Source organism: Anomaloglossus baeobatrachus, chromosome 3 (assembly GCF_048569485.1).
Source record: "Anomaloglossus baeobatrachus isolate aAnoBae1 chromosome 3, aAnoBae1.hap1, whole genome shotgun sequence".
Lineage (NCBI taxonomy): Eukaryota > Metazoa > Chordata > Amphibia > Anura > Aromobatidae > Anomaloglossus > Anomaloglossus baeobatrachus.
The window spans coordinates 54525024-54549540 of record NC_134355.1 but is presented as its reverse complement, the minus strand read 5'-3'; the positions used below and the strand labels follow the sequence as shown (position 1 = coordinate 54549540).

General features: G+C 51.3%; 1 protein-coding gene across 1 annotated transcript in view; it reads left to right on the top strand.

Annotated features, from left to right (window-relative positions):
• The window catches only part of LRPPRC (leucine rich pentatricopeptide repeat containing), a 334390-nt gene that overhangs the window by 79690 nt on the left and 230183 nt on the right, over positions 1 to 24517 (top strand). The window lies entirely within an intron of this gene.

Below are 24517 nucleotides of genomic sequence, written 5' to 3'. Positions count from 1 at the left end.
ACTTATGACTACTATCCAAGTAATTAAAAGCATGTGACGTCTTTAATAAATGGCAAATAATATGGACTGAATAAGGGGGTAAGATGGGAGCAGCGGTTTTGGAGTAGGGAGAAGGTGCGTCGGGTGTCCCAGATGATCGCTGGGGGTGCCGTGAGGCAGGAACATCCAGAAACAGTTGGCAGTGTGGGCTTCAAAGAAATGGTGCCCGGAGTTGGTGCGTGCGCAGATTGAGCTCTCGGCTCAAGACCCATTGATATCCCAGCAGCTGACTTAAAGGTAATGGCGCCCGGAGGTGGCGCTTGCGCAGATGACATCACAGCTCAATCTATGCACTCGCCACCTCTGAACGTCATTAACTTTAAGTACGCTGCTGGGAGATCAGTGGGCCGGTGCGGCGCATGTGCAGATGAGGTCTTGAGCCGAGAGCTCAATCTGCCTACGCACCATTATTTAAATATTAGCATAAATCCCTAACTAAAACTTAACTTATTTAATGATGCTCTTAAAGGTGGTAACCACAATTCATATAGATAAAATGACCCGCTGCACAGAAGAGAGAGGGAAACTCAGTCCCTACAATGTCCACTCCCTCCTGCGCCCTACCTAGCCGTGGAGGTTGGCACCCTAAAGATACGATGTGGCGCCCCTACTCACCGACGGCTGTCCCTGCTATGACCCTGTGAACCCCTACACAAAGATAAAGTGCAGTGCGCATAGATAAAGTGCAGTGCATATATATAAAGTAGTAATGTGCAAAATTAGGGTTCACAAAAACCTCAAAATTCAGGAGGTCACTATTGTTCTCAATGAGAACCTATACCAAAGCAGGGACAAATATTACACTTGGCTTTATTACACTAAAGCACTTTATGTATGCGCACTGCACTTTCTTTGTGTGTAGGCGTTCACAGGGTCTTAGCAGGGACAGCCGTCGGTGAGTGTGTGCGCCACATCGTATCTCTAGGGTGCCAACCTCCAGGGCTAGGTAGGGCGCAGGAGGGAGTGGACATTGTAGGGACTGAGTTTCCTTCTCTCTTCTGTGCACCGGGTCATTTTATCTATATGAATTTTGTTTTTTACCTTTTAAGAGCATCATTAAATGTTACATTTTAGTTAGGGATTTATGCTAATATTTCACATACTTAATAACTAGTAAGTTTGAATCCCGCACCCCCAACATTTTCAGGATGGCCCCTGCTGCACCACCCACAACACACTGCACAGCCTGCAACATTGCCCCTGCCTCCTGTGACCATTCTCTACAACCCCCGGTAAGCTACATTCGGCTTATATGATGCACCCCACATTTTCCTCCCAACTTTTTGGGAGGAAAAGTGCGTTTATAATCTGAAAAATACGGTACCTTAATTGTGTGCACATCTCTTGTGCAAGGCTTAGGGGCACTTTGCACACTACGACATCGCAGGTGCGATGTCGGTGGGGGTCAAATCGAAAGTGACGCACTTCCGGCGTCGCTCTCGACATCGTAGTGTGTAAAGCATTTTTGATGCAATTAACGAGCACAAAAGCGTCGTAATCGTATCATCGGTGTAGCGTCGGCCATTTCCATGAATTGAGAAAGACCGATGTTACGATGTTGTTCCTCGTTCCTGCGGCAGCACACATCGCTGTATGTGAAGTCGCAGGAGCGAGGAACATCTCCAACCTGCGTCCCAGCCGGCTATGCGGTAGGAAGGAGGTGGACAGGATGTTTACGTCCCGCTCATCTCCGCCCCTCCGCTTCTATTGGCCACCTGCCGTGTGACATCGCTATGACGCCAAACGACCCGCTCCCTTAGGAAGGAGGCGGTTCGCCGCCCAGAGCGACGTCGCAGGGCAGGTTTGTGCGTGTGAAGCTGCTGTAGCGATAATGTTCGCTACGGCAGCTATCACCATGATATCGCAGCTGCAACGGGGGCGGGGACTATCGCGCTCGGCATCGCAGCATCGGCTTGCGATGTCGTAGTGTGCAAAGTGCCCCTTAGTGTTTCCATGCAAGTTCAATGCCCATCTCTTCCTTCCCTCCCTCCCTCTGCTTGCTATGGGTAATGGAATGAATGGATTAAAGCAATAACTACAAGGTCAGACTACACATGGTGTCTTTGTAGTCTGTCGCCATGGAGACACAACTTGAATAGAACCTGTAGACACAAAACGGAACGTTTGCTTTTAAAATCAAAACATTTGGAAAAAGTTGCTTTGTGTTTTTATTTTTTGGAGAAATAAAAAGTTGTTTTTTTTTTTTTTTATTTTGCACAATATTGGAGGCGACAAAGTTTTATAAATGACACGTTATTTGAAATATAATTAATTGAATATATATTTGAAGTTCTGTTCAGGAATACACGGTCTTTGCAGCTACGCACAAGTCCTTTTTGTTTCAGACAAGTCCGGCCATTTAAAAGTTTGCTAAATTGTCAGCTTTAATAATTGCGATAGAAGCGTTGAGTACAGCAATCGAGACGTCTCGCAGACGTTTTCCAGCAATTGCGCAACTGACCTAAAAAACTGAAAATATATAAGAATCCCCTTATGGAACCTTAAGTGGTCCTAAGCGTTTACAACACTTTCCTGCGTTACACGTGGGACCCCATTAGATTGGGTCCAAATTAAAACAAATATGGCTCCTCCACCTCCCTCTCACGATTTTAAAAGAACGTTATATTTAATTCTTTCAGCTGTATTAGCGGTGTTTCGCAAAGTGTAATCGCATAAAAAAAGATGCTTTTAACAAAAGTAGTTTACCCTCGGGGATACAATAAAAATAGTAGTAGTATTTTTCCATCTTATCACGCTGTATAATGTACCGCAGATTGAAATGGGGAATTGTTAGCGTGACACCGGGTGACAAACAAAATGCACAAAAAAGCAAAAAAAAGGAATAAAAAAAAAAAAAACAAAGGCTTTCAGCTTATTTAGTCTTGTTGCAATTTCAGCTAAAATATACATTGGCATTAGTGCTTGGGAGTAAAGTTGGAAGCGAGTATTCCCTAATTGTCCAAGGCTATAAATCTCGGAATGGCTCGTGAAAGCTTTTTTTCTGGAAAACTTATTCCTAGAAAGTTAACAACAAGAGTCTTGGAGTGAATGGCCGTCTTTACACTCCATTTTCTATTTTTTTTTCTTTTGCATTTTATTAAATAAATAAAATAAAGTGATCCATTTCTGAACGGCTTTCGGACAGGGCACTCAATATGTCAATGCGGTCCAGCAGCTGCATGGAGAGTGGAGCCAGGGAGCCAGCTCACAGACATCCGGACTCCCCATAGAGGAAGCAGATAGACGTAGGAAAGCTGCCAGCATTGCTGTAGGGGTTACAGGGGCAGGTGGTCTATCTGTCAGTGCTCAGACCATATGCCGCACCTTACATCACATTTGGATGCATGGCTGTCGTCCTAGGTGGAAGCCTCTTCTAAAGACGATGCACAAGAAAGCTCACAAACAGTTTGCTGAAGACAAACAGATTAAGGACATGGATTACTAGAACAGTGTCCTGTGGTCTGATGAGACCAAGATAAATGTATTTGGTTCAGATGATGTTAAGCGTATGTGGCGGCAACCATTTGAGGAGGACAAAGACATGTGTCCTGCTACAGTCAAGCATGGTGGTGGGAGTGTCTTGGTTTGGGGCTACATGAGTGCTGCCGGCTGTGGGGGCTACAGTTCATGGAGGGAATGATGACTGCTAACAGGTACTGAGACATACTGAAGCGGAGCATGATCCCCCTCCCTTCAAACTCCAACATAACGACCCCAAACACACCTCCAAGACAACCACTGCCTTGCTAAATAAACTGAGGGTAGAGGTGCTGGACCGGCCGATCGTCTCCAGACCTAAACCCTATTGAGCATTTGTGAGGCCTCCTCAAACTGAAGGTGGAGGAGTGCAAGGTTTCTAACATCCACCAGCTCCGTGATGTCATGGAGGATGGAAGAGGATCCAGCGCCTCCTGTGAAGCTCTAGTGACCTTTATGCCTAAGAGAGAGGAGGCAGGGCTTGAATATAAGGGTGACCACACACAATATTAACACTTTGTGCACAATTTGGCCATTTTCACTTAGGGGTGTACTCACTTTTGCTGCCAGCGGTTTAGACATTAATGGCTGTGTGTTGAGTTATTTAGAAGGCTCTAAATTTACACCCTTATACAAGCTGCACACTGACACTGTACATTGTATCACAGGGTCAGATCTTCAGTGTTGTCCCAGAAAAAGATATAATAAAATATTTACAAAAATGTGAGGGGGTGTACTCACTTTTGTGATATACTGTATCTTTGTGAATAAAGGTAGATAGGACTATCTCCTCCATCTATCTTTCCCTCTATCTCTTCTCATCACTTCTGTGTTCATTCTTACCCATGATAAATATTTCATAGATCAGTGTGGATCCTTTCTATACAGATCACGGATAACACTAGTCCGTCCGTGTGTCTGTACATCGCTGTGTACGTAATTCTACATGAGCTCGGCAGGTTTCATCAGTTGTTTGATCGTTCGGTGATTGGTGTTAGCTGGGACCCAGCACTGCCCCGAACCACTGGATGGGGGGGATGTAAGGCTCCAACATAATTAAAGGGAACCAGCCAGCAGGATTTTCATATATAAAGTAAAGCCAGTGCTATACTGGTGCTAAGATGCTGAATGTAAGCATAGCTTTTGTTCAGAGATTAGATGTTTTATTTCTTCATCGTTCCGACATGGGAGACCCAGACCATGGGTGTATAGCTTCTGCCTCCGGAGGACACACAAAGTACTACACTAAAAAGTGTAGCTCCTCCCTCCGAGCATATACACCCCCTGGATGACCAAATCTAGACAGTTCAATGCTTTGTGTTCAGGAGGATCACACATGCATTCTCATCTGATTTTTGATTTTTGATTTTAAAGAGTTGGAAGAAAAGCGGGTCCAAGCTGGACCCCCGGCATGTCCCTTCTCACCCCACTGTGTCGGCGGTGCTGTTAAGGTTGATTTCAAGGCTGGAGCCTTTACATGCCGCGCTCCTTCACCATCCCTCGGGCTCTGGCTTGAAGTGGGAGCCAGCACGGTTCTCACTGCTTTGCAGGAGACCGGTCTCCATCCGCAGCCCTCTCGGGACCCTGCCGGACGGAGCACTCATCCCTCAGGGACCTGGCCCTGCATCTCTCAAGCTAAGTATTGAGACGTTATTGTCAGGGGGTCCCTTGCATTTTTTATTGTTGGGGTGCGGAGCTCAGGCAACGGCAGTGGGAGGAGTGGGACCACATGGATGGCCAGCCAGCAGAGAGGAGAGCACCCATGTCCCACCCTGCACCCACTGAAGCGGGTACCAGGGAGCACAACATATGCTCCTCTCTACCCACCATACCTACTGATAGGACACACCTGGTCCCTCAGGCTGCTCCGGCCCCGGTGGCTGAACCCCCGGCTTGGGTAGAATTGTTTACTAAGTCTATCTCCCAGTCCTTTGCTGACTCCATGGAAGAGCTGTCCCGGACTCTGCTGAGCATGCATCAGCCCCCTTCACAGGGTGCCTCTGCTGCTTCGGCTCGCTCTCCAGAGCTCACAGAGGATTCTTCATCTGCTCCCAGACCCCGTCCTCCTAAAAGGAAACGCAGGGACCTCTCTCCTTCCTCGTCCCGCGGCTCCGATTCACGAGCCGATTCGCAGGACGAGGAGGATGTCTTTACTGGGGGCTCGGACGCTACCTCTATGTGCCCCATTGATCTGACTGAGGGGGATGCAGATGTTAGTGATTTGATTGCGTCCATTAATACTGTTCTGGACCTCAATCCGCCAGTATCAGAGGAGCAACCCTGTCTGGCAGAAAAGCACCAGTTTACTTTGCCTAAGAGACCAAGGAGTGTGTTCTTTAACCACTCCAGTTTTCAGACCACTGTGTCCAAGCCCAGAGCCTGTCCTGACAAACGCTTTCCTAAGCGTGGTTCTGATGACCGTTTTCCTTTTCCACCAGAGGTGGTCAAGGAGTGGGCTCTCTCACCAAAGGTGGACCCTCCGGTGTCTAGACTCTCAGCCCGGACAGTTGTATCTGTGGCTGATGGCACCTCACTCAAGGATCCCACTGACCGCCAGGTTGACCTCCTGGCCAAGTCTGTCTATGAGGCGACAGGGGCCTCGTTCTCCCCATCTTTTGCAGCAGTGTTGGCTCTCAAAGCCATCTCTGCTTCTCTGGAGGAGATGCATACCCTCACTAGGGACTCTATGCCTGAATTGGTTGCTTTAACTTCCCAGGCTTCAGCCTTTTCAGCCTACGCCATGTCTTCCATGCTGGAGGCCTCTCACCGCACTGCGGTGGCCTCCGCCAATTCCCTCGCTATCCGCAGGATCTTGTGGCTTCGTGAGTGGAAGGCGGATGCTTCCTCAAAGAAGTACCTTGCTGGGCTCCCATTTGCTGGGTCCAGGCTGTTCGGTGAACAGCTGGATGAAATTATTAAGGAGGCTACTGGCGGGAAGAGTACTTCCTTGCCACAGACTAAAGCCAGGAAACCTGTCCAGGGCAGGAACCAGTCGAGGTTTCGTTCCTTTCGTTCCTCTAACTGGTCATCCTCTAAGCCCTCGGCCTCGTCCACTAACTTGGCCAAGGACCAGAAGCCCACCTGGCGCAAGAATCCGCGTCCACAAGGGTCCGCAGGAGCTGCTGCCACCAAGACAGCCTCCTCTTGACTATCTGGCCGAGCCAGCAACGTCCTTGGTCGGTGGCAGGCTCTCCCACTTTGGCGACGTGTGGTTTCAACACGTCTCCGACCAGTGGGTGCGGGATATCATCTCCCACGGCTACAGGATAGAGTTCTTTTCCAGCCCGCCAAACAGATTTTTTCTGTCAACTCCCCCCTGCTCCAAGGCCGCCGCCTTCTCTCAGGCCGTGGCATCCTTGCAGGCCAACGGAGTAATTGTGCCGGTTCCCGCCAGGGAACGGTTCAGAGGTTTCTATTCAAATCTCTTCCTAGTCCCCAAAAAGGACGGTTCCTTCTGGCCCATCCTGGATCTCAAGCTTCTCAACAAGCATGTTCAGGTGCGGCATTTTCGCATGGAGTCTCTGCGATCAGTCATTGCCTCAATGACCCAAGGAGATTTCCTGGCATCCATCGACATCAGAGATGCCTATCTGCATGTGCCAATTGCAGTTTCACACCAGCGTTGGCTACGTTTTACAATCGGAGAGGAACATTTCCAATTCGTGGCTCTCCCCTTCGGGTTAGCCACGGCCCCTCGAGTATTCACCAAGGTCATGGCAGCAGTGGTTGCGGTCCTGCACCTCCAGGGGTTGGCAGTAATTCCTTACCTGGACGATCTTCTTGTCAAGGCTTCATCCAGCGCAGACTGTCAGCGGAGTGTCTCGCTCACTCTCGCCACTCTTGTTCAATTCGGGTGGCTTGTCAATCTGCCCAAGTCCACTCTGACCCCGACCCAAAAACTCACGTACCTAGGGATGCAATTCGAAACTCTGCCGGCACTTGTCAAGCTGCCCTTAGTCAAACAGCAGTCCCTCCATCTGGTGGTGCGCTCTCTGTTGAGGCCCCGCCGTCACTCCATCAGGCACCTTATGCAGGTGCTGGGTCAGATGGTGGCGTCAATGGAAGCGGTTCCCTTTGCCCAGTTCCATCTGCGTCCTCTGCAGCTGGACATTCTCCGCTGTTGGGACAAGCGGATTTCTTCCTTGCACACGTTGGTGGCTCTGTCGCCACAAGCCAGGAGCTCTCTTCAGTGGTGGCTCTGGCCTCTCTCTCTGTCTCAGGGACGCTCCTTTCTGACCCCGTCCTGGGTGATCCTCACCACGGATGTCAGTCTTTCCGGCTGGGGAGCAGTATTTCTCCACCACCGAGCACAGGGAATTTGGACTCCGTCCGAATCAGTCCTCTCGATCAATGTCCTGGAAATCAGAGCTGTGCTCCTAGCTCTCGTAGCCTTTCACCACCTGTTGGCGGGCAAGCACATTCGAGTCCAGTCAGACAACGCGACAGCAGTTGCCTACATCAATCACCAGGGCGGGACTCGCAGCCGCCTGGCAATGTTGGAGGTTCAACGCATCCTGCAGTGGACGGAGGACTCCAAGTCCACCATATCCGCAGTCCATATCCCAGGCGTGGAAAACTGGGAGGCAGATTATCTCAGCCGTCAAACCGTGGACAGCGGCGAGTGGGCTCTGCATCAGGCAGTGTTCCGGTCGATCTGCCGCAAGTGGGGCACTCCGGAAGTGGATCTAATGGCATCCCGGCACAACAAGGTCCCGGTTTACGTTGCTCGCTCCCACGATCCTCAGGCCTTTGCAGCGGACGCGCTGGTTCAGTATTGGTCCCAGTTTCGTCTGGCTTACGTGTTTCCCCCTCTAGCTCTCTTGCCCAGAGTCCTGCGCAAGATCAGAATGGAGGGCCGTCGGGTCATACTCATCGCCCCAGACTGGCCCAGGCGAGCTTGGTACCCAGACCTGCTCCGTCTGTCCGTAGAGGTGTCGTGGCGTCTCCCGGACCGCCCAGACCTTCTCTCTCAAGGTCCGCTTTTCCGCCAGAATTCTGCGGCTCTCAGATTGACGGCGTGGCTCTTGAGTCCTGGATCCTGACGGCTTCCGGCATTCCTCCCGAAGTCATCTCCACTATGACTCAGGCTCGGAAGTCTTCCTCGGCAAAAATTTACCACAGGACTTGGAGAATTTTCCTGTCCTGGTGTCGTTCTTCCGGCCATGCTCCTTGGCCTTTTTCCTTGCCAACCATCCTGTCCTTTCTACAGTCCGGTCTGCAGCTAGGACTATCCCTCAATTCTCTTAAGGGACAGGTCTCGGCTCTGTCAGTGTTCTTTCAGCGGCGTATCGCCCGACTGGCTCAGGTGCGCACTTTCATGCAGGGCGCATCTCACATCATTCCACCTTACCGGCGGCCTTTGGATCCCTGGGACCTTAATCTGGTCCTCATGGCCTTACAGAAACCCTCCTTTGAGCCTCTTAGGGAAGTTTCTTTGTTTCGACTTTCACAGAAAGTCGTCTTTCTGGTGGCCATAACTTCTCTCAGGAGAGTCTCTGATTTGGCCGCGCTCTCTTCGGAGTCACCTTTTTTGTTTTTTCACCAAGACAAGGTAGTTCTCCGTCCGACTCCGGACTTTCTTCCTAAGGTGGTGTCTCCTTTCCACCTTAACCAGGACATTTCATTGCCTTCCCTTTGTCCGGCCCCTGTTCATCGCTTTGAGAAAGCGTTGCATACTTTAGATCTGGTGCGGGCGCTCCGGATCTATGTGTCACGCACCGCCGCTCTTAGGCGGCGCACCTCTCTTTCTTCATCGTTCCTTATGGGAGACCCAAACCATGGGTGTATAGCTACTGGCTCCGGAGGACACACAAAGTACTACACTCAAAACGTGTAGCTCCTCCCTCCAGGCTATATACACCCCCTGGATGACAATCTAACCAGTTCAATGCTTTGTGTTTCAGGAGGTCACACACACACACATGCATTCTCTGATTTTTCATTTTTAAGATTTTGTTTTTAAAGCTATGGAAGAAAAGCGGGTCCAATCTGGACTCCCGGCATGTCCCTTCACACCCCACTGTGTCGGCGGTGTTGTTAAGGTTGACTTTACGAGGCTGGAGCCTTCACATGCCGTGCTCCTTCAACATCCTTTTCAGGCTCTGGTTTGAAGTGGGAGCCGTCTCGGTCCTCTCTGCTTGCAGGAGACCGGTCTCCATCCGCAGCCCTGTCAGGTTCCTGCTGGACGGAGCGTTTGACCTTCCCTCAGGGACATGGCCCTGCGTCTCAAAAGCTAAGTATTGAGACGTTTTTCAGGGGTCCCGGGTACTTTTATTGAGGGGAGAGTATGTTTTTTGTCTTTTACTGTAATTCCGGCCGGTTCTCGGTGTTTTTCCGGAGAACCGCGCCGGGGGTTGCCTGCTCGTCGGCCGCATGTTAAAATCTAGGCCCCGGCTTCAGTTTGGGCCTAGTTTCGGTTTCGGCTTCCCTGCATGTCATTCATGCAGAGGCATGGCGTGGCGCCGCCCACCGGCCGGCCAGCAGAGGGGAGGACACTCCTCTCTGAGGAGATGTTCACTCCCCTGTATCTCTCCTTGGCCCTCCGGTTTCCCGACTCCCCGCCCCCCTCCTCCTTCCAGCGCCATTTTCTCAGTGTTCTTACACTGATCGGCGCTGGATGCTGCAGCTGCTGCTTTTTAGGAAGGCTGACTCTTCCCTGGGGGTCTGAGCTGTGGAATCCGGAGGGCACACAGAGAGCGGTCTGGTAAGCCACAACCTCTGGTTGTGGGCTTTTTATTATACACTATCAGGGCATTCTACAGGAGTGTATTCTTGCTGCAAAGCCTCCACCTCAGCAGCATGTCTGTCACTAGGAGCAAGTCTGCTAAGCTGTACGCTATATGCACTGCATGTAAGCGCATTCTGCCAGAGCCAAGCACATACCCACATTGTGATGCCTGCTCTAATATGGTGGTCCCTCAGCCTGGAGCCTCCTCAGGGGTTCCTCCGGCCGCTCCAGCCCCGGTGACTGATCCCCCGGCTTGGGTAGCATCTTTTTCTAGAGCTATTTCCCAGTTTTTTTTGCCGACTCTATGGGACAACTGTCCCGGACACTGCTGACCATGCATCAGCCCCCTCCTCAGGGCGCCTCTGCTGCTCCGAGCTCTGCGGAGCCCTCAGAGCATGCTCTAGGGCCCCGTCCTCCTAAACGGAGACGTAGGGACCCTTCTCCTTCCTCGTCCCACGGCTCTGATTCACGGGCCGAGGTACAGGGCGAGGAGGATACCTTTACTGTGGGTTCAGACGCTAGCTCTAGGTACCCCATTGCCTTGTCTGAGGATGATGCGGATGTTAGTGACTTGATTGCGTCCATTAACTCCGTTCTGAACCTCACTCCACCAGTGTCAGAGGAACAAGCCTCTCTGGTAGAGATACATCAGTTTGCCTCACCTAAGAAAGCTCGGAGTACGTTTTTTAACCACTCCAGTTTTCAGGCCACTGTCACCAAACCCAGGGCCTGTCCTGACAAACGCTTTCCAAAGCGTAGTTCTGATGACCGTTTTCCCTTTCCACCAGATGTGGTGAAGGAGTGGGCTCAGTCCCCAAAGGTGGACCCTCCGGTGTCTAGAATCTCAGCCCGCACAGTCGTAGCGGTGGCCGATGGCACCTCTCTTAAGGATCCCACTGACCGCCAGGTTGACCTTCTGGCCAAGTCTGTATATGAGGCGGCAGGAGCCTCCTCTCCCCGTCTTTTGCGGCAGTGTGGGCTCTTAAGGCAGTTTCTGCCTCTTTGGCGGAGATACATTCCCTCACCAGGGACTCTATGCCTGAGATGGAGGCCTTAACTTCTCAGGCTTCGGCTTTTTCATCCTACGCCATGTCTGCCATTCTGGAGGCTTCTCACCGCACGGCGGTGGCCTCCGCTAACTCTCTCGCGATCCGCAGGATCTTGTGGCTTCGAGAGTGGAAAGCAGACGCTTCTTCTAAGAAGTACCTTGCGGGTCTCCCTTTTGCTGGGTCCCGGCTGTTTGGTGAACTGGATGAAATAATTAAGGAAGCTACTGGCGGGAAGAGTACTTCCTTGCCACAAGCTAAAGCCAAGAGACCTGTCCAGGGCAGGAACCAATCGAGGTTTCGTTCCTTTCGTTCCTCTAACTGGTCATCCTCTAAGCCCTCAGCCTCGTCCACTACCGCAGCCAAGGATCGTAAACCCATCTGGCGCGCGAAGCCGCGTCCTCAGAAGTCCGGAGGAGCCGCTGCCACTAAGGCAGCCCCCTCTTGACTATCTGGCTGCGCCAGCAACGTCCTTGGTCGGTGGCAGGCTCTCCCACTTTGGCGACGTGTGGTTTCAAAACGTCTCCGATCAGTGGGTGCGGGATATCATCTCCCACGGCTACAGGATAGAATTTTCTTCCAGCCCGCCAAACAGATTTTTTCTGTCTACCCCCTCCCTGCTCCAAAGCCGCCGCCTTCTCTCAGGCCGTGGCATCCCTGCAGGCCAACGGGGTTATTGTTCCGGTTCCCGCTCGGGAACGGTTCAGAGGTTTCTACTCAAACCTCTTTCTAGTCCCCAAGAAGGACGGTTCCTTCCGGCCCATCCTGGATCTCAAGCTTCTCAACAAGCATGTTCAGGTGCGGCGTTTTCGCATGGAATCTCTGAGATCGGTCATTGCATCAATGACCCAAGGAGATTTTCTGGCATCCATCGACATCAGAGATGCCTATCTGCACGTGCCTATCGCGGTTTCACACCAGCGTTGGCTCCGCCTTGCAATCGGAGAGGAACATTTCCAATTCGTGGCTCTCCCCTTCGGGTTGGCCACGGCCCCTCGTGTTTTCACCAAGGTTATGGCAGCAGTGGTTGCGGTCCTGCATCTTCAGGGGTTGGCAGTAATCCCCTACCTGGATGACCTTCTAGTCAAGGCCTCATCCAGGGCAGACTGCCAGCGGAGTGTCTCGCTCACTCTCGCCACGCTTGTTCAGTTCGGGTGGCTTGTCAACCTGCCCAAGTCCACTCTGACCCCGACCCAGGGACTTCTGTACCTAGGGATGCAATTCGAGACTCTGCCGGCACTTGTGAAGTTGCCCTTAGTCAAACAGCAGTCCCTTCAGCTAGCGGTGCGCTCTCTGCTGAGGCACCACCGTCATTCCATCAGACACCTCATGCAGGTGCTGGGTCAGATGGTGGCGTCAATAGAAGCGGTTCCCTTTGCACAGTTCCATCTGCGTCCCCTGCAGTTGGACATTCTCCGCTGTTGGGACAAGCGGACCTCTTCCCTGCACAAGCTAGTGGCTCTGTCGCCACAGTCCAGGAGCTCTCTTCAGTGGTGGCTTCAGCCCCTCTCTCTGTCACAGGGACGCTCCTTCCTGACTGTCCTGGGTGATTCTCACCACGGATGCCAGCCTCTCGGTTGGGGAGCAGTTTTTCTCCATCACCGAGCACAAGGCACTTGGACTCCGTCCGAATCAGCCCTCCCGATCAATGTGCTGGAAATCAGAGCTGTGTTTCTAGCTCTCCTAGCCTTACACCACCTGTTGGCGGGCAGGCACATTCGAGTCCAGTCGGACAACGCGACGGCGGTTGCCTACATCAATCACCAGGGTGGAACTCGCAGCCGCCTGGCGATGTTGGAGGTTCAACGAATCCTCCAGTGGACGGAGGACTCCGAGTCCACCATATCAGCAGTCCACATCCCAGGCGTAGAAAACTGGGAGGCCGATTATCTCAGCCGTCAAACTGTGGACAGCGGCGAGTGGGCCCTGCACCCGGCAGTGTTCAGGTCAATCTGCCGCAAGTGGGGTACTCCGGAAGTGGATCTAATGGCATCCCGGCACAACAACAAGGTTCCGGTTTACGTGGCTCGCTCCCTTGATCCTCAGGCCTTCGCAGCGGACGCGCTGGTTCAGGATTGGTCCCAGTTCCGTCTGGCCTACGTGTTTCCCCCTCTGGCTCTCTTGCCCAGGGTTCTGCGCAAGATCAGAATGGAGGGCCGTCGGGTCATAATCATTGCTCCGGACTGGCCCAGGCGAGCTTGGTACCCAGACCTGCTCCGCCTGTCCGTAGAGGTGCCTTGGCATCTCCCGGACCGCCCAGACCTTCTCTCTCAAGGTCCGTTTTTCCGCCAGAATTCTGCGGCTCTCAGATTGACGGCGTGGCTCTTGAGTCCCTGATCCTGATGGCTTCAGGCATTCCCTCTGAGGTCATCTCCACTATGACTCAGGCTCGGAAGTCTTCTTCGGCCAAGATTTATCACAGGACTTGGAGGATCTTCCTGTCCTGGTGTCGCTCTTCCGACCATGCTCCTTGGCCGTTCTCCTTGCCGACCATCCTGTCTTTTCTACAGTCTGGTCTACAGCTAGGTCTGTCCCTCAATTCCCTCAAGGGACAGGTGTCTGCTCTGTCGGTATTATTCCAGCGGCGTATCGCCCGACTGGCTCAGGTGCGCACCTTCATGCAGGGCGCAGCTCACATCATTCCTCCTTACCGGCGGCCTTTGGATCCCTGGGACCTTAATTTGGTCCTCACGGCCTTACAGAAACCCCCCTTTGAGCCTCTTAGGGAGGTTCCCTTGTTTAGACTTTCACAGAAAGTTGTTTTTCTAGTAGCCATAACTTCTCTCAGGAGAGTTTCTGATTTGGCTGCGCTCTCTTCGGAATCCCCCTTTTTGGTGTTTCACCAAGACAAGGTGGTTCTTCGTCCGACTCCGGACTTTCTCCCTAAGGTGGTGTCTTCTTTCCACCTTAACCAGGACATTTCATTGCCCTCTCTTTGTTCGGCCCCTGTGCATCGCTTTGAGAAGGCGTTGCACTCCTTGGATTTGGTGCGGGCGCTCCGAATCTATGTGTCACGCACCACCGTTTTTAGGCGGTGCACCTCACTTTTTGTGCTAACCGCGGGTCAGCGCAAGGGCTTCTAAACCGACCCTAGCTCGTTGGATTAGGTCGGCTATCGCCGATGCCTACCAGTGTTCTCAGGTGCCCCCTCCGCCAGGGATTAAGGCGCACTCAACCAGAGCTGTCGGTGCCTCCTGGGCTTTCAGGCACCAGGCTACGGCTCAGCAGGTTTGTCAGGCTGCCACTTGGTCCAGTCTGCACACTTTTTCGAAGCACTACCAAGTGCATGCTCATGCTTCGGCAGATGCGAGCTTGGGCAGACGCATCCTTCAGGCGGCTGTCGCCCATTTGTGAAGTTAGGTTTTGCCTACTTCTCAGTTTGGTTTATTTCCCACCCATGGACTGCTTTGGAACGTCCCATGGTTTGGGTCTCCCATAAGGAACGATGAAGAAAAAGAGAATTTTGTTTACTTACCGTAAATTCTTTTTCTTATAGTTCCGACATGGGAGACCCAGCACCCTCCCTGTTGCCTGTTGGCAGTTTTTGTTCCGTGTGTTTTCACCGGCTGTTGTTGTAGACAGAGTTCCGGTTTTTCCGAGTTTTACTCTATCTCTACTTATGGGTGGATGTCCTCCTTCAGCTTTTGCACTGAACTGGTTAGATTGTCATCCAGGGGGTGTATATAGCCTGGAGGGAGGAGCTACACGTTTTGAGTGTAGTACTTTCTGTGTCCTCCGGAGGCAGTAGCTATACATTCATGGTTTGGGTCTCCCATGTCGGAACTATAAGAAAAAGAATTTACGGTAAGTAAACAAAATTCTCTTTTTTTGTGCTGACCACAGGTCAGCGCAAGGGTCTCTCGGCTTCTAAACCGACCCTAGCTCGTTGGATTAGGTCGGCCATATCCGATGCCTACCAGAGTACTCAGGTGCCTCCCCCGCCGGGGATCAAGGCACACTCGACCAGAGCTGTCGGTGCCTCTTGGGCTTTCAGGCACCAGGCTACGGCTCAGCAGGTCTGTCAGGCTGCCACTTGGTCTAGTCTGCACACATTTTCAAAGCACTACCAAGTGCATGCTCATGCTTCGGCAGATGCGAGCTTGGGCAGACGCATCTTTCAGGCGGCTGTCGCCCATTTGTGAAGTTAGGTTTTGCCTACTTCTCAGTTTCTGTTTATTTCCCACCCATGGACTGCTTTGAGACGTCCCATGGTCTGGGTCTCCCATAAGGAACGATGAAGAAAAAGAGAATTTTGTTTACTTACCGTAAATTCTTTTTCTTATAGTTCCGACATGGGAGACCCAGCACCCTCCCTGTTGCCTGTTGGCAATTTTCTTGTTCTGTGTGTTTTCACCGGCTGTTGTTGTAGACAGAGGTTCCGGTTGTTCCGGGTTTTGCTCTGTCTCTTTTTGTGGGTGGATGTCGTCCTTCAGCTTTTGCACTAAACTGGCTAGATTTGGTCATCCAGTGGGTGTATATGCTCGGAGGGAGGAGCTACACTTTTTAGTGTAGTACTTTGTGTGTCCTCCGGAGGCAGAAGCTATACACCCATGGTCTGGGTCTCCCATGTCGGAACTATAAGAAAAATAATTTACGGTAAGTAAACAAAATTCTTTTTTTTTTTTTTTAATGTTAACAACGGCATAATCTCCCTGACAGAAGTTCTGTCGCTTATCCATGTTATGTAAATAAAAGCTTATAACCTGACTTTAAACTCATCCATTGGTTTTATAAATTACTCTTTTGAAAGCTGAAACCCTCCCAAATTTGGTTTAGGTTATGAAAATAAAGTTGTTAAAATATTTGATCATTTAATGAACACAGGTCAGATTTTGGCAAGACAAAAGTTTTGTCACCTTGTCATATAATGCACCCAATCCTAGTTTAGATTCTCACCTGTACTCACTAAATGATTGGTTAATTAGTGGGTGTGTGTAAAAAGAAACCCAGCACCCCAGACCTTCACTTGAACTGCAACTTAAACCTCTGACAATATGCCAAAAATCCACCCTGCGACCAAAGCCTTGATTATTAAGAGGCTGAAGACCATATCCACTGCAGAGGTGGATGGCACCTTTAATGTGTCTCAGCGTCAAGTACAAAGAATTAAAAAAAGATTTGAAGAGACTGGAGATATTTTTGAGAAGCCCAGGTCTGGCAGACCCCGCAAGAAAACTCCTCAGGGGGAACGTTTGTTGGTTAGAAAATCCAAAACCAGCCCCTTTTCCACTGCAGCAGAGCTCCAAAAGGCCTGGTCACCTCACGTCCCTGTGTAAATTAGAACAGTTTGTAGAATTCTGTCTTGAAATGGCCTCCATGGTCGAATCAGTGCCCAGAAGCCAGCACCAAACCAAAAGGCAATTAAAAAAAAGTGTTGCATAACATTTACCAAGTCCACAGCCTGCTAAACAGATGGATGCTGGAAAAGTTGCAGAAGGTGGATTTCTCTGATTAATCTTCAGTTGAATTACACCACCGCCACCGCAAATACTGCAGGAGACCTACTGGAGCCCATATGGATCCAAAATACACCCAGCAAACAGTTACGTTTGGTGGTGGAAAGATCAATAGCCTAAAATATCAAGAAGTATTAGCTACCTCTTACATTCCCAATCATAAAAGGGGTCAAATTCTGCAGCCGGATGGTGCTCCATCTCATACATCTATCGCTACAACAAAGTTCCTCCTGGCAAAGAAGATCAAGGTGCTCAAGGACTGGCCAGCCTTGTCACCACACATAAACATCATTGAGCATGTTTGGGGTAGGATGAAAGAGGAAGCTTGGAAGACAAAACCAAAGAATCTAGATGAACTCTGGGAGGCATGTAAGACTGCATTCTTTGCTATTCCTGATGACTTCATCAATAAATTGTATAAATCATTGTTGAACCGCATGGATGCAGTACTTCAAGCTCATGGAAGTCACACAAAATATTAAATATGGCTCTAATAGCACCACAACTTCATTCACCAATGTTATGCAATATATCTTTGTATTAGAAGTTAATTATTTGTTTGAATTTCACATTACTTTCTGTGGGCGACAGAACTTTTTGTCTTGCCAAAATCTGACATTTCTGTGTTCATTAAATGATCAATATTTCAGCTTTGCAGCAACTTTATTTTCATAACCTAAACCAAATTTGGGAGGGTTTCAGCTTTCAAAAGAGTAATTTATAAAACTAATGGATGAATTTAAAGTCAGGTTATAAGCTTTTGTTTCCAACTTATCAAACTATTTTGAGGGTCATCAAATATCCAGAAATTCCAAATAATTCAAATGACCCAAATTCTCATGAAACATTAAATTCTTTTATTATTTTATTAGACAAACACACAAGAAAAATATTAAAGGGAACCAATCATCAGGATTTTTGTGTATAAGCTGCAGCCAGTGCAGTACTGGCACTATCATGCACAGTGTGTACATACCATCAGGGGGCAGCTCGGGTGTTTAGGCAGTGAAATTCATCTTTATAAAGTTTGAAATTTCGTGCACTTTTTGATTGACGTGTGCACCTCTGCAGATAATGTCCGGGCGGGTTATGCAGGAGTTCCCCGCCCCCCCTCCAGCCTGTTCCTCCCTCTCTCATGATGCCCGGGCGGGTTATGCACGTGTTCCCCGCCCCCCCGCGCTGCCTGTTCCTCCCTCCCTCCCTCTGGCTGTATGTAAATATCTAATCTTCAGAAACATGGCGCCGGAGTGGGCCTCTGCGCACAGCGCTTATCTCCGGCGCCGTGTTTCTGAAGCCCGCATCACACAGCTTGGTGTTAGAGGGCGGCGCATGCGCCCTCGCTCCTTCAGATCCCGTTGTGACCGCAGGAGCGAGCGCGATCACAACAGGACTGCAGAACAGGTGATCGGAGGACGCGATCACCTGCTGCTCCTGTATCGTGCCGCCCCAGGACACCGGGCCAACACACCAGCCGGTGACATCGCTGTGGCGCCGCCCTCTCAGACACCAAGTTGTGTAATGTGGGGGCTTCAGAAACATGGCGCCGGAGATAAGCGCTATGCGCCATGTTTCTGAAGATTAGATATTTACATACAGCCAGAGGGAGGGAGGGAGGAACAGGCGGCGCGGGGGGGCGGGGAACACGTGCATAACCCGCCCGGACATCAGGAGAGAGGGAGGAACAGGCTGGTGGGGGGGCGGGGAACTCCTGCATAACCCGCCCGGACATTATCTGCAGAGGTGCACACGTCAATCAAAAAGTGCACGAAATTTCAAACTTTATAAAGATGAATTTCACTGCCTAAACACCCGAGCTGCCCCCTGATGGTATGTACACACTGTGCATGATAGTGCCAGTACTGCACTGGCTGCACCTTATACACGAAAATCCTGATGATTGGTTCCCTTTAAAAAGATGGATAATGATATAAAAATATCCTGGGTTCAACAAGTGTTAATTTTCTTTTTTTTAAATATTGTACATGATAAATTCACACAGGTTCATCATCACACAATTTTTTGAACACATTTTTGTACATATGTTTTTGTGAGGTTGGTCTCTTGTAAAAGTATGCAACCCCTAATCCACCCGCATCGAGGTCAATTATAATTAGTGATCTATTGGAAAGTGCTAGTGCATTAGCGTACAGCTAAAAATAAATAAAGAATTTGAGAGACCAAAGATACATGAGATGAATGAGGGGTTGAATAGTTTTGTTTAGGGGTAGAAATAAACTGCTTATTCCAATGAATCTATGCAGAGTTATTATCTCTAAGGCAAGCCATAAAAAACTGCATCAGAAAAAAATCTTTATAAACACTCACGTTGTCACATGAATTGCTGAAAACAAATGCCCAATATACCTATGTATCTACTATATGTTAAGAGTTAAAGGGGTTATCCGGCTTCTTTTGACTTTTTTTCATTATTACACTATTGGGCTACATTGGGGCAGGTAAGTAGATAGAGACCACTTACCTGCCCCGCTGTCAGCCCCTCTCCCCCGGCTCAGAGCGGTCATGTGACCCCTCCTGCCGCGATTTTGCTGCTTCCGGCCTTTGCACGTCTACATGGGCAGGGCCATGTTGACATGCAAATCTGGGACAGCATGTCGCCTCCCTGCTGGGCTGTACAGTGTTTGGAGTAAACGCCCCCGTTCCCTGCCCCCTCCCACACATTCCCCCGCACCCCGTACTCCACCCACAACCTCCCACACACGCCGTAGTCTCCCTCCTCCGCCTCCTGTGCCCAGCTACGTGCGCCCTGAATTGCAGCCGAGTCAGTGTCCAGTTCAATAAGGCAAGGAACACTTGTTGTCCGATACACTGCCAGCGCTGTGTCCCCAGCGCTTTATTATGTTTACTGCCTGACGCCCTGGGAACTGTTTCCCCCCCCCCCCATTTCACCCACCCCCGCCCCCCCCCCCTGTCAGTGTTTGCCCCCCTCTGCAGTATAAGCTGCCTCTCATTCTCAGCCTGCATTGCTGACGAGCGCTGCTTCACTGCCCGTGCAGTCTGTGTCCCGCTCCCTGCCAGCCCCGCAGCTGCCCGCACTGCAATGTCAGTGTCTGCCCGCAGTATCTGCAGCTTCTCACGCCGCGGGGCTGGCAGGGAGCGGGACACTGACGCTCTCCCGCTGTGACGCACAGATCGCTGTGTGTGACAGCGAGAGAGCGACGAAATGAAGCCAGCAGGAGCCGGCATCAGGCAGCTGCGGAAAGCTGTAACCAAGGTAAACATCGGGTAACCAAGGTGGTTACCCGATATTTACCTTAGTTACCAGCCTCCGCCGCTCTCGCTGCCAGCGCCGGCTCCTGCTCTGTGCACATGTAGCTGCAGTACACATCGGGTTAATTAACCCGATGTGTACTGTAGCTAGGAGAGCAGGGAGCCAGCGCCCAGTGTGCGCGGCTCCCTGCTCTCTGCACATGTAGCTGCAGGTTAGATTAGATGACATAATTACCTGCAGTAACGATCTCCTGCCTCCTGACGTCACCGCGGTCACTGCCTTCTCTGCCCGTCTCGCGGGCGGCCCGAGACTGTCACTAGCAGTGACGTCACGGGCTCTCGCGATACTGCGTAGAACGCGGCGGGCATAGAAGTCAGTGACAGCGCTGACGTCAGGAGAGCAGGAGATCGTTACTGCAGGTAATGAACTCATCTAACCTCCTGACGGCAGCGCTCGGCATCCCCTGCAGTGACCTGGGCTGACCTATTGATGTTAGCTCAGGTCACTGCACGGCTCTCCCAGCCAATGGGGAACATTTTGTTCTTCATTGACTAGGAGTCTCATTGACTATGGTATGGATCGCCGTGCGACACCCTTATTGGATTACGCCGGACCCGGATTTGATTGTTCTTGTCAATAAATTGTTGAAAGAGGGAATGTGGGGAGTGTTTTTTCAAATAAAAATTTTTTGGTTGTCTATTTTTTATTTCTTACTGACTGGGTTGGTGATGTCGGGTATCTGATAGACGCCTGACCTCACCAACCCCAGGGCTTGATGCCAGGTGACATTACACATCTGGCATCAACCCCATATATTACCCCGTTTGCCAACGCACCAGGGCGCGGGATGAGCTGGGGCAAAGCGCCAGGATTGGCACGTCCAATGGATGCGCCACTTCTGGGGCAGCTGTAGCCTGCTATTTTTAGGCTGGGGAGTGTCCAATAACGGTGGACCTCCCTAGTCTGAGAATAACAGACCACAGCTGTCCGCTTTACCTTGGCTGGTGATCCAATTTGGGGGGGACCCCACGTTTTTTGTTTTTAATTATTTATTTAATTTTAAATAACAGCGTGGGGTGCCCTCTGTTTTGGATTACCAGCCAAGGTGAAGCTGCCAGCTGTGGTCTGCAGGCTGCAGCCGTCTGCTTTACCCTAGCTGGCTACAAAAGATAAGGGGGACCTCACGTCGTTTTTTTTTTTTTTATTAATTCTTTATTTATTGGCTAAATACAAGGCTAAGCACCCCTTAGTGCCACATGAAAGGCACTAAAGGTGGCTTTACACACTGCAACATCGCAAACGACATCGCTGTAACGTCACCGGTTTTGTGACGTTACAGCGACCTCCCCAGCGACATTGCAGTGTGTGAAACACATCAGCGACCTGGCCTCTGCTGTGAAGTTGTGATCGCTAGAAATCGTTCAGGACCATTCTTTGTTCCTTTTGTTTCCCGCTGTGCAGCAAAGTCTCAGTGTGTAAAGGGGACTTTACAGCGACCACGCGGCTCTGTCTGTGTAGCGTCATGATTAGCGGTCACCTGTGAAGGATTCACCGGTGACCGCTAATCCCCCGAGTGACTGAAGTTTCCCCCCCTCTCTCATACTCAACGATCCCCGATCCCCGGCTCTGCACGGCATTCACACTGCTCCAGCGGCTTTTCCTTTTTTGAAAAAGCCGGCCACTCATTAAACAATCTCGTATTCCCAGCTTTTCCCCGCCCACAGGCGCCTATGATTGGTTGCAGTGAGACACGCCCCCACGCTGAGTGACAGGTGTCTCACTGCACCCAATCACAGCAGCCGGTGGGCGTGTCTATACCGTGCAGTGAAATAAATAAATAATTAAAAAATCCGGCGTGAGGTCCCCCCTATTTTAATACCAGCCAGATAAAGCCATAAGGCTGAAGGCTGGTATTCTCAGGATGGGTAGCCCCATGTTATGGGGAGCCCCCCAGCCTAGCAATATCAGCCAGCGCCGCTCAGAATTGCCGCATACATTAGATGCGACAGTTCTGGGACTGTACCCGGCTCTTCCCGATTTGCCCTGTTGCATTGGCAAATCGGGGTAATAAGGACTTATTGGCAGCCCATAGCTGCCAATAAGTCCTAGATTAATCATGTCAGGCGTCTGACCGAGATACCTTCCATGATTAATCTGTAAATTACAGTTAAAAAACACACACACCCGAAAAATCCTTTATTAGAAATAAAAAACACTAACAAATTCCCTCATTACCAATTTATTACCCACAACAAAGCCCTCCTTGTCCGGCGTAATCCACGTTCCTCCAGCGTCGCATCCAGCTCTGCTGCATGCAGGTGACAGGAGCTGCAGCAGACACAGCCGCTCCTGTCACCTCCACACAGCTAATGAAGACAGCCGCGCGATCGGCTGAGCTGTCACTGAGGTTACCTGGATGCAGCGGTGGCCGCGGGTAACCTCAGTGACAGTCCAGCTGATCGCGCTACTCAGCCGCCGCTCCTGTCAGCTCCACACAGCAAATGAGGTGAGTATCGCGATCGGCTGAGCTGTCACTGAGGTTACCTGGATGCAGCGGTGGCCGCGGGTAACCTCAGTGACAGTCCAGCTGATCGCGCTACTCAGCCGCCGCTCCTGTCAGCTCCACACAGCAAATGAGGTGAGTATCGCGATCAGCTGAGCTGTCACTGAGGTTACCCGCGGCCACCGCTGCATCCACCGTGTGTGTGTGTATGTCCGCTAAAGGAATAAGCTCTCATTTACAATAACGTTTTTTTGCACAGATGACCCATGTGACCCAGGGAACGTCGTAGACTACGGTTTCACATGAAAATTTAACCCTGCGCTTTACAGTCACTCTCCAAAAAACATGACTCCATTAAAGTGAATGGAGCCTGGAACTACAGTTTATTAATCTCAGCTGTGATTGGTTACTATAGTATCAAAGGACAGTGTTAGTATAAGAGGTAATAAGATGTCAGTGGGGAGACGGATAGAGAGAGACAGACAGGGAAAGAAAAGAGACGGAAAGCTAGAGACAGACGGTGAACGAGACAGACGGTGAACGAGACAGACGGTGAACGAGACAGACGGTGAACGAGACAGACGGTTGCAGATGCAGATGCAGCAGACACAGTTGTCGACAGTCAGAATGAATGGTCATGTGACCACTCGTATGCAAGCTGCACACTCCACATTCTGAGCCCAATGTGTCAATTCATATAGTGACACATAGAGGGATAAGCCTGGAGAATCTATGTGTGTGTGTATATATATATATATATATATATATATATATGTGTGTATGTATATGTATACACATAACTATATGACACAAACCACGCACACACACACACATGTACCATACATACATGGCGTATATATCTACTATAGACTCATATTGGGTGCTATATATAGTTTGCCTTACACAGTATTCATTTATCTATAAGGGGTGAGGAACATCTCTTTCTGTTACCATTGTGGATGGGATGTGAGCTGATTGCTGTGTCACAGATGAGAGAAGCTGGATCTCTGCTCTGTCACATGCTGAGAGGTCAGGTGCTGGGCAGAATACTGACAGCCATTGAATGTGCAGAGGGAGGGCAGGGGGCGTTCCTGTACACTGAGGCCGGGCAGGGGGCGTTCCTGTACACTGAGGCCGGGCAGGGGGCGTTCCTGTACACTGAGGCCGGGCAGGGGGCGTTCCTGTACACTGAGGCCGGGCAGGGGGCGTTCCTGTACACTGAGGCCGGGCAGGGGGCGTTCCTGTACACTGAGGCCGGGCAGGGGGCGTTCCTGTACACTGAGGCCGGGCAGGGGGCGTTCCTGTACACTGAGGCCGGGCAGGGGGCGTTCCTGTACACTGAGGCCGGGCAGGGGGCGTTCCTGTACACTGAGGCCGGGAAGGGGGCGTTCCTGTACACTGAGGCCGGGCAGGGGGCGTTCCTGTACACTGAGGCCGGGCAGGGGGCGTTCCTGTACACTGAGGCCGGGCAGGGGGCGTTCCTGTACACTGAGGCCGGGCAGGGGGCGTTCCTGTACACTGAGGCCGGGCAGGGGGCGTTCCTGTACACTGAGGCCGGGCAGGGGGCGTTCCTGTACACTGAGGCCGGGCAGGGGGCGTTCCTGTACACTGAGGCCGGGCAGGGGGCGTTCCTGTACACTGAGGCCGGGCAGGGGGCGTTCCTGTACACTGAGGCCGGGCAGGGGGCGTTCCTGTACACTGAGGCCGGGCAGGGGGCGTTCCTGTACACTGAGGCCGGGCAGGGGGCGTTCCTGTACACTGAGGCCGGGCAGGGGGCGTTCCTGTACACTGAGGCCGGGCAGGGGGCGTTCCTGTACACTGAGGCCGGGCAGGGGGCGTTCCTGTACACTGAGGCCGGGAAGGGGGCGTTCCTGTACACTGAGGCCGGGCAGGGGGCGTTCCTGTACACTGAGGCCGGGCAGGGGGCGTTCCTGTACACTGAGGCCGGGCAGGGGGCGTTCCTGTACACTGAGGCCGGGCAGGGGGCGTTCCTGTACACTGAGGCCGGGCAGGGGGCGTTCCTGTACACTGAGGCCGGGC